Here is a 7,608-nt window from a genome sequence, read left to right on the forward strand (position 1 = left end):
CGCTAGGCTCCGGAGTGGGGATGATCTGCTTTTTGGCAGGGAGCCAGTGGCTGATGTCCGCGGCTAAGTATCCTGCTCCCCGAAGTTCCTTGATGTTCCTCTCTGTGACGGAGGAAGCCATCCACTTGCTCTGCGAGCCGGATCCAGACATGGCTGGAGTGTTTGGTGGCGACGGAAAATATCGAAACTTGGGCGCTGGAGCTCGAGGATGGAAGGGCTGAGGAAGAAGAAGGCGTGAGGTAAAAAGATGGGTCCTTAATTATCCTCTTATAAAGGCAGTGAATATCAAGCGCCCCCTCACGAGCCTTAAAACTCGCCTGTTCCCAAGGGATCGTGGGAATAGCACGGTTGGATTACCCAAACCCGTATTGATGAGAATCCCGTAATAAGGGGACACAATCTCTGCTTCGACAAGACGTGTCAATAGAGGATGCGCCTCGAAACGCGAAGCGGGAGGCCACAAAATGGTTCAAAATAATAAAAACGCCAGATGTAACGTCTCGCCGAAAAAGCTGTCAGTAAACATGACTTATTTTGTTCAAGTATTTTGCCCTTGTGGTTCAGGGTTGTAACTATTATACAGAGCCGGATATAGTTCTCTTATTCAATTGCTTTGGAGTATTTGGAGGAGGAAGCCACCTTGCAATGCCGAAGACAATCTGCGCGCCGACCGGACACATCGTCATTGAAGCTTGGTTCAGGGGCTACTGAGAGAGTCCTGGATTAGGGGGTCCCCAGGCATCCGGGCTATGTGACATGGGCCGGACTGATGGGCCATGAAGATACAAGATAGAAGGCTTTCCCCCGTGTCCGGATGGGACTCTCCTTTGCATGGATGGAAAGCTTGGCATCCAGATGTGTAGTTTCCTTTCTATGTAAACTGACTCTATACAACCCTAGGCCCCTCCGGTGTCTATATAAACTGGAGGGTTTAGTCCGTAGAGGCTAAGACAAATCATACAGGCTAGACATCTAGGGTTTAGCCATTACGATCTCGAGGTAGATCAACTCTTGTAACCCCTATACTCATCAAAGTCAATCAAACAGGAAGTAGGGTATTACCTCCATTAAGAGGGCCCGAACCTGGGTAAACATCGTTTCCCTTGTCTCATGTTACCTTCGCTCCTCAAACGAACAGCTCGGGACCCCCTACCCAAGATCGGCCGGTTTTGACACCGACAGAGTGTCCATCATTACCCGCCTATGTAACTTTGACCTCATCACCCATGGGTAAACTTATTGTCGAACGTGTGTGTTGCTTTAAGTCTTTCCATGCACCTAATTTTTGCAAATACTTTTGCCAATAAATTCCCACAATTTTCCCCTCTTCTAGCCGACGCATGGCCAAACTAGCCGGACGGGAAGCTTGCGTGGGAACAGGCTCACCAATGATACATTTGGCACCTCTTTTACCCCACACGTGGTCAAATGAAATGTGTGTGGGGTGCTCAAGCATGCACTGGAATCCTCCGCTAGAAACGCCATGCCAGGATTTGACGAATACAGGCCGACCATCCCCCATTTATTACAATGGCCACTTAACCCTTATGTCTCTTCAAGCTTTTGATCGTGCCCCAGTATTGCAAAAAGCACACCCACAATGACAAATTCTGAGAGGGTATCCTGCACGGATCCAATGGCGCTCCCAGTGGCTGCCGATGATGAGCGGCAGTTCACCATGCATGTCGTAGTGGATACCCATAGAAGGTTCACGGAGCTCTCGATGGTGTGCACCAACAACCCAATTTGGGTGGAGAAACCATCCACTCTATGGATTTGTTGCTTGCTGCGGAGAAGTACAAGGTGGTTGGGTTCGACCTCGTGTACACCCGCGCTTGTGCCGGGTCTCGCCACATGATCACTGCCACCCATATGTGTGTGCACAATCATGTCCTCGTCTACCACTACTACCTAGGCACAAGGCCCTACAAGCATTTCTCTAGGCTTCTCAACAGTACTCACTACATGTTCGCTATGGTGGACATCACCGATGATGTAAAGGTGCTCGAGAATTCGGGCGTCGCCTACTAGAATCTTGTCGACATCCAGGGCCAATACAAGCTATAGGGTAGTAGTAATCATGAGAAGGACTCACTGGTTCACCTCACCAAGACCATCATCGATCCCTACTATAGAGACATGAAGGATTCCTTCAACAAGGGCAATCATGTCTGGCACTCAGCCTCGATGGAGAAACTCTATGATGCTCACATCATGTATGCAGAAAAGGAAGCATACACGGGCTACGAGATGTATAGGCGGGTCATTGACATGAGGAAGTGCCTTCTTCCGCAAAATGGTCAGGCATCCAGCCAGAAGCAGAGCAATGGCAAGCATCGTCACAATAAGAAGTAGATGATTAGATGATCATTTCTCCTAGTTTTTTATGCATGTAATTGTTTACTTTGGTGTGTACAAATGTTATGTGTGTAGTCACTTATGTAATTGGATGCTGAATTTGGTTATGCAATCATGTTCTTATAAGTATATATGTTGTTGTTCTATAGACAAAGCCTAGATGTTGTGCGGACATAGCAAATCACATCGCACATGGACTAAACTAGGGAACCCATCGGTGATGATTTCATGAATCGCTGATAATTGTATACCAGCAAGCGTTTGCCCACAACACACTATTGGTTAATGTAGCATGAAGTTTCAAAAATTTCCTACGCTCACGCAAGATCTATCTAGGAGATGCATAGCAACGATAGGGGGAGAGTGTGTCCACGTACCCTCATAGACCGAAAGAGGAAGCATTTGACAACGCGGTTGATGTAGTCGAACTTCTTCTTGTTCCGACTGATCAAGCACCAAACGTACGACACCTCCGAGTTCTTCACACGTTCAGCTCGATGACGTCCCTCGAACTCTTGATCCAGCAATGTGTCAAGGGAGAGTTCCGTCAGCACGATGGCATGGTGATGGTGATGGTGAAGTGATCCGCGCAGGGCCTTGCCTAAGAACTACGTGAATATGACCGGAGGCGTAAACTGTGGAGCGGGGCACCGCACACGGCTAACAATGATTGTTGTTGTGTTCTAGTGGTGCCCCCTTCATATATATAGCTTGGAGGGGAGGAGAAGCACCCAAGGGGGCGCCCCAAGTAGGAGGAATCCTACTTGGGGTCCTCCCAATTCGACCTCCCCTCTTTCCTATTCCTATTCGGAGTAGGAAGCGAAGAGGGGGAAGGGGGAATCCTATTCCCTTTTTTCTTTCCTCCTTCCCCTTTTCTACTCCAATTTTGCCAGCCCATATGGGAGGGGTGCACCATCCCTTCAGGGGCTGGTCTGTCCCCCTCTTGGCCCATTAAGGCCCATGTAGTTGCTGGGCGGATGCCCGGAACCCCTTCCGGTGACCCGATATGCACCCGGTACCCCCAGAACACTTCCGGTGTCAGAATATCATCGTCCAATATATGACTATTTACCTCTCGACCATTCCGAGACTCCTTGTCATGTCCGTGATCTCATCCGGGACTCCAAACAACATTCGGTCACCAAATCACATAACTCATATAATACAAAATCGTCATCGAACGTTAAGCGTGTGGACCCTATGGGTTTGAGAACTATGTAAACATGACCGAGAAACCTCTCCGGTCAATAATCAATAGCGAAACTTGGATGCTCATATTGGTTCTCACATATTCTACGAAGATCTTTATCGGTCGTACCATAATGACAACAAACGTTATTCCCTTTTTCATTGGTATGTTACTTGCCCGAGATTCGATCGTCAGTATCTCCATACCTAGTTCAATCTCGTTAGCGGTAAGTCTCTTTACTCGTTCTGTAATACATCATCCAGCAACTAACTCATTAGTCACATTGCTTGCAAGGCTTATTATGTTGTGCATTACGGAGAGGGCCCATAGATACCTCTCCGATACTCGGAGTGACAAATCCTAATCTCGATCTATGCCAACCCAACAAACACCCTCGGAGATACCTGTAGAGCATCTTTATAATCACCTAGTTATGTTGTGATGTTTGATAGCAGACAAGGTATTCCTCCGGTATCTGGGAGTTGCATAATCTCATAGTCAAAGGAATATGTATATGACATGAAGAAAGCAATAACAATAAAACTTAACGAGAATTATGCTAAGCTAATGGATGGGTCTTGTCCATCACATCATTTTGCTAATGATGTGATCTTGTTTATCAAATGACAACACATGTCTATGGTTAGGAAACTTAACCATCTTTGGTTAACGAGCAAGTCTAGTAGAGGCTTACTAGGGACACATTGTTTTGTCTATGTATCCACACATGTATCAAGTTTCCGGTTAATACAATTCTAGCATGAATAATAAACATTTATCATGATATAAGGAAATATAAAATAACAACTTTAGTATTGCCTCTAGGGCATATTTCCTTCACACACAAGGCTTGTTGTTAGGAATCTTATGCGTTGTTATTGGTCTTCCCACACATTTCTGATTACTCGCATGCTTGCCGTGTATCACACACATATTGTTAAGTCGCACCATTTCTGTTGTTTTTGCTCATGACAAAAGGTTCATTCGGGTGAACCGTATTCCATCTAACGCACACACCTTGATCTGGCCGACCATTTCCGTTGTCTTGGCTAATAAAAAACTCTTCATTCGAGTGAAGTGTATGCTGTATATCACACACACCTTGATCTGGCTGACTATTTCTGTTGTGTTAGCTAATCGCAAACAGTTCATCCGAGTGAACAGTATGCTGTATATCGCACACACCTTGGTCTGGCTAACCATTTTTATTGTTCTAGATCATCGCAAATAATTCATATGGATCAACTGTATGCCATGTATCGCACATGCAATTCTACTCTAAATTGTGCTTGATGTCTCCACGATCACACACATTTTGTCTTATTGGTGACGATTTTATTATGACGCTGCTTGCGTTGCATGCATCGCACACAGTTTCTTCGAAGGGTTCTTGCGTTAGCAGCATCCTACAGTAGTGACCATTCATGTTGTTTGTGTGCGATCTCCTTCTGGTTCGATAACCTTGGTTCTTAACTAAGGGAAATACTATCTCTACTATACTGCTTCACCCTTCCGCTTTGGAGAAATCCAATAACTCCATCATGAGTAGCAGGTCCCAAGCTGGTGATTTTAGCTTGATGGTAACAAGATAAAGAGGGACACAAAGTTTTTCCAAGTTTAGGCCCTCTCAAAGAGGTAAAATCATATCTCCTACTTCTATTGTATTGATTTGGGATGGAGTACAGAGTACAGGATGATCGACCTCGGGATCTTATGTGAATGAATCTAGCCCTACGGTCTAAAGACCTTGGCTTATATAGGCACCTGGGGTACCTAGGGTTACATATAGGTCGGTTAAGGGATAAGCATGCCCATGATTCAAATGTGTGTTGAAGTGTGCGCCAAGTCTTCGTAGGATTCTGTATCAAGTACGCCATGGGGCATGCCAAACATGGCCCATTCTTTGGTTGTTTAGGGGTCCTCAGCCTAACACATGAGTGGCAGGCCAACGTGCTTAGCACCACCTAGTCCAGGGCATCGTCACACGCCTAGGGGAATTACTCACACATTGAAATAGAATAGCCAATCATCTCAGAGAATAAACCCCTAAAAACCATATCAGTAACATCGTGAACATCGACAATAAGATGAATGATTAAATAAGTCTCAGTCTCCAAATGTGTATGAATAAAGTTTACACCATGATCTTACAACCTGTAATTCCTCTTACAATGCTGAAGGTGAAATTAATATGAGTATGAGTATGGAGATGGAAGAACAAAACTAGAAGTATCTCTGGTGGTTCTTCTTCTCTGAATCTCTTCTCTATCTTTTCTGGATGTGGTTGTGGTGTCTAGGTTTCTTCTATGTGTCTACCCCTTCACAAAAGTGTCTTCTGTAGATGAGAGGGTACGACACTTCATACGGCCGGCCATACGAGTGCATGCGCCCGTATGGAAGCCCATCTTTTGCTCTGGTGCGCCTGGTGACAAAACTTCCAACATGGAAGTTGCTCCATTTTGGCTTGATTTGTTGTAATTCGCTTTGGTTTCCTTCCATACATGATTTTCCTACAAAACAATGGAAAACGAGTTTTCTTATCTCTCGAAGGATTAACATTAGATATAATTGAGAAATAACGGAACCCCGGTGAAAACCAAATGAAAACTCCTTGTAAATGATCATACATTCTTGAGCCATCACAAACCCTTGCACTTGGGGGTAGGGGGGACTCCTTCCTAGTCGAGAGGATGCAGCGAGGTGCAAAATTAGGCCCTCTATTAGTAAGCTTCCATCGGTAATTGATTGTGCCATACTATTTTGGGATAATCTATGTGCATTATTTATTGATATTTTGTCAACATGGTGATGGGGATATTTACATGTTTGAATAATAATCCAACTTTAGAGAAAACTAAATACATAATTAATTTTGTAAACGTAGCTAAAACACATTTGTTAATAAAGATGCATGGTTCTTTGAGAGACACTTTCCAGATCTTATTCATCATATGCTTACAAAATAATATTTTCACCATTATTCTCTCAAATGATTCTGAAAGATTTTGCGTAATCATAGAAAAAAATTGTGTTGTTATAACACATTAATGAGCTACCTAGCATGACCATGTCATACAGATATAGATTGGAATGTTGTAAATTTACTCCAAAGTTAGAGATACGCACAATTAAGGCAAAATGTTGCAATTTTCTCATCCTAGCCTATCCGCCCCTATAAGTTCACGCCTCTTGACTTTCTTTCAACTCACAAAACCAGTGACTTCCATTCCCTTTTCTAGTTTTACCCTTCGGTCAGCAATAGCTCGCAAGAAGGTGGCACTCTGATACATCCACAACAGGTCAACCCCGTGTGTTACCTTCAAGAAGCGTCACAATAGCCAGATGAAGAAGGCAGGTGAGTTGGACACCATGTGCAACAACAAGGCTTGTGTGCTGGTGTATGGTGAGGGTTCCTCGGTGCCGGATGTCTTCCCATCCCACGCTGATGCGGTGGCGATCCTGAATTGGTACAAGGACATGCCAGACCTTGTGCAGTTGAAGAATACTGTCAGCCAGGAGGAATTCCTTATCGAGCGGATTACTAACCTCCAAGAAGAGGCCAATAGTTTTCGACATGAGCGTGAGGACCGCGAGATCTGAATCCTCCTACATAAGGCCATACTTGGTGGTAGCCTCGACGTCCATGAGCTTACCCTTGTTGGCCCTAAGTTGGAGGTCATCCTCAAGAACCTTGGTGAGCGCATCGCAAAAATTAGTCAGAACTCAGAACTCACCGGTATTCCAACCACAAGCGCCATAGGTCACCAATAACATCGACATGGGCCCTCCGATGATGTATCAAGCGCTTCAGCAGCAACAAGTGGGTTGGCTTGACAACAAGTCCAAGGGGACCTCAACACCTTGGTCTACAACGACTAAGTAATGGAGGCCACAATAGTGCCAGCAACAGGTCCAACACCCGCTTCTCCAATGATGATATGATGTAGTTTTTTGACAATCTAATGTTTGGGTTGTAGTGGGGTGCCAACTCTGGAGCATCTTCTTAGAGTCCTCTTGCTCGCATGTAACGAGGGAGAATATCTCTTGTCATCTCATTTTAT

General features: G+C 44.9%; 1 pseudogene; it reads left to right on the forward strand.

Moving 5' to 3' along the window:
• Positions 1 to 2,187: 2,187 nt before the first annotated feature.
• LOC119357707 lies at positions 2,188 to 7,381 on the forward strand (annotated as a pseudogene).
• The last annotated feature ends 227 nt before the right edge of the window (positions 7,382 to 7,608 follow it).

This window comes from Triticum dicoccoides, chromosome 2A (assembly GCF_002162155.2).
Source record: "Triticum dicoccoides isolate Atlit2015 ecotype Zavitan chromosome 2A, WEW_v2.0, whole genome shotgun sequence".
Classification (NCBI taxonomy): domain Eukaryota; kingdom Viridiplantae; phylum Streptophyta; class Magnoliopsida; order Poales; family Poaceae; genus Triticum; species Triticum dicoccoides.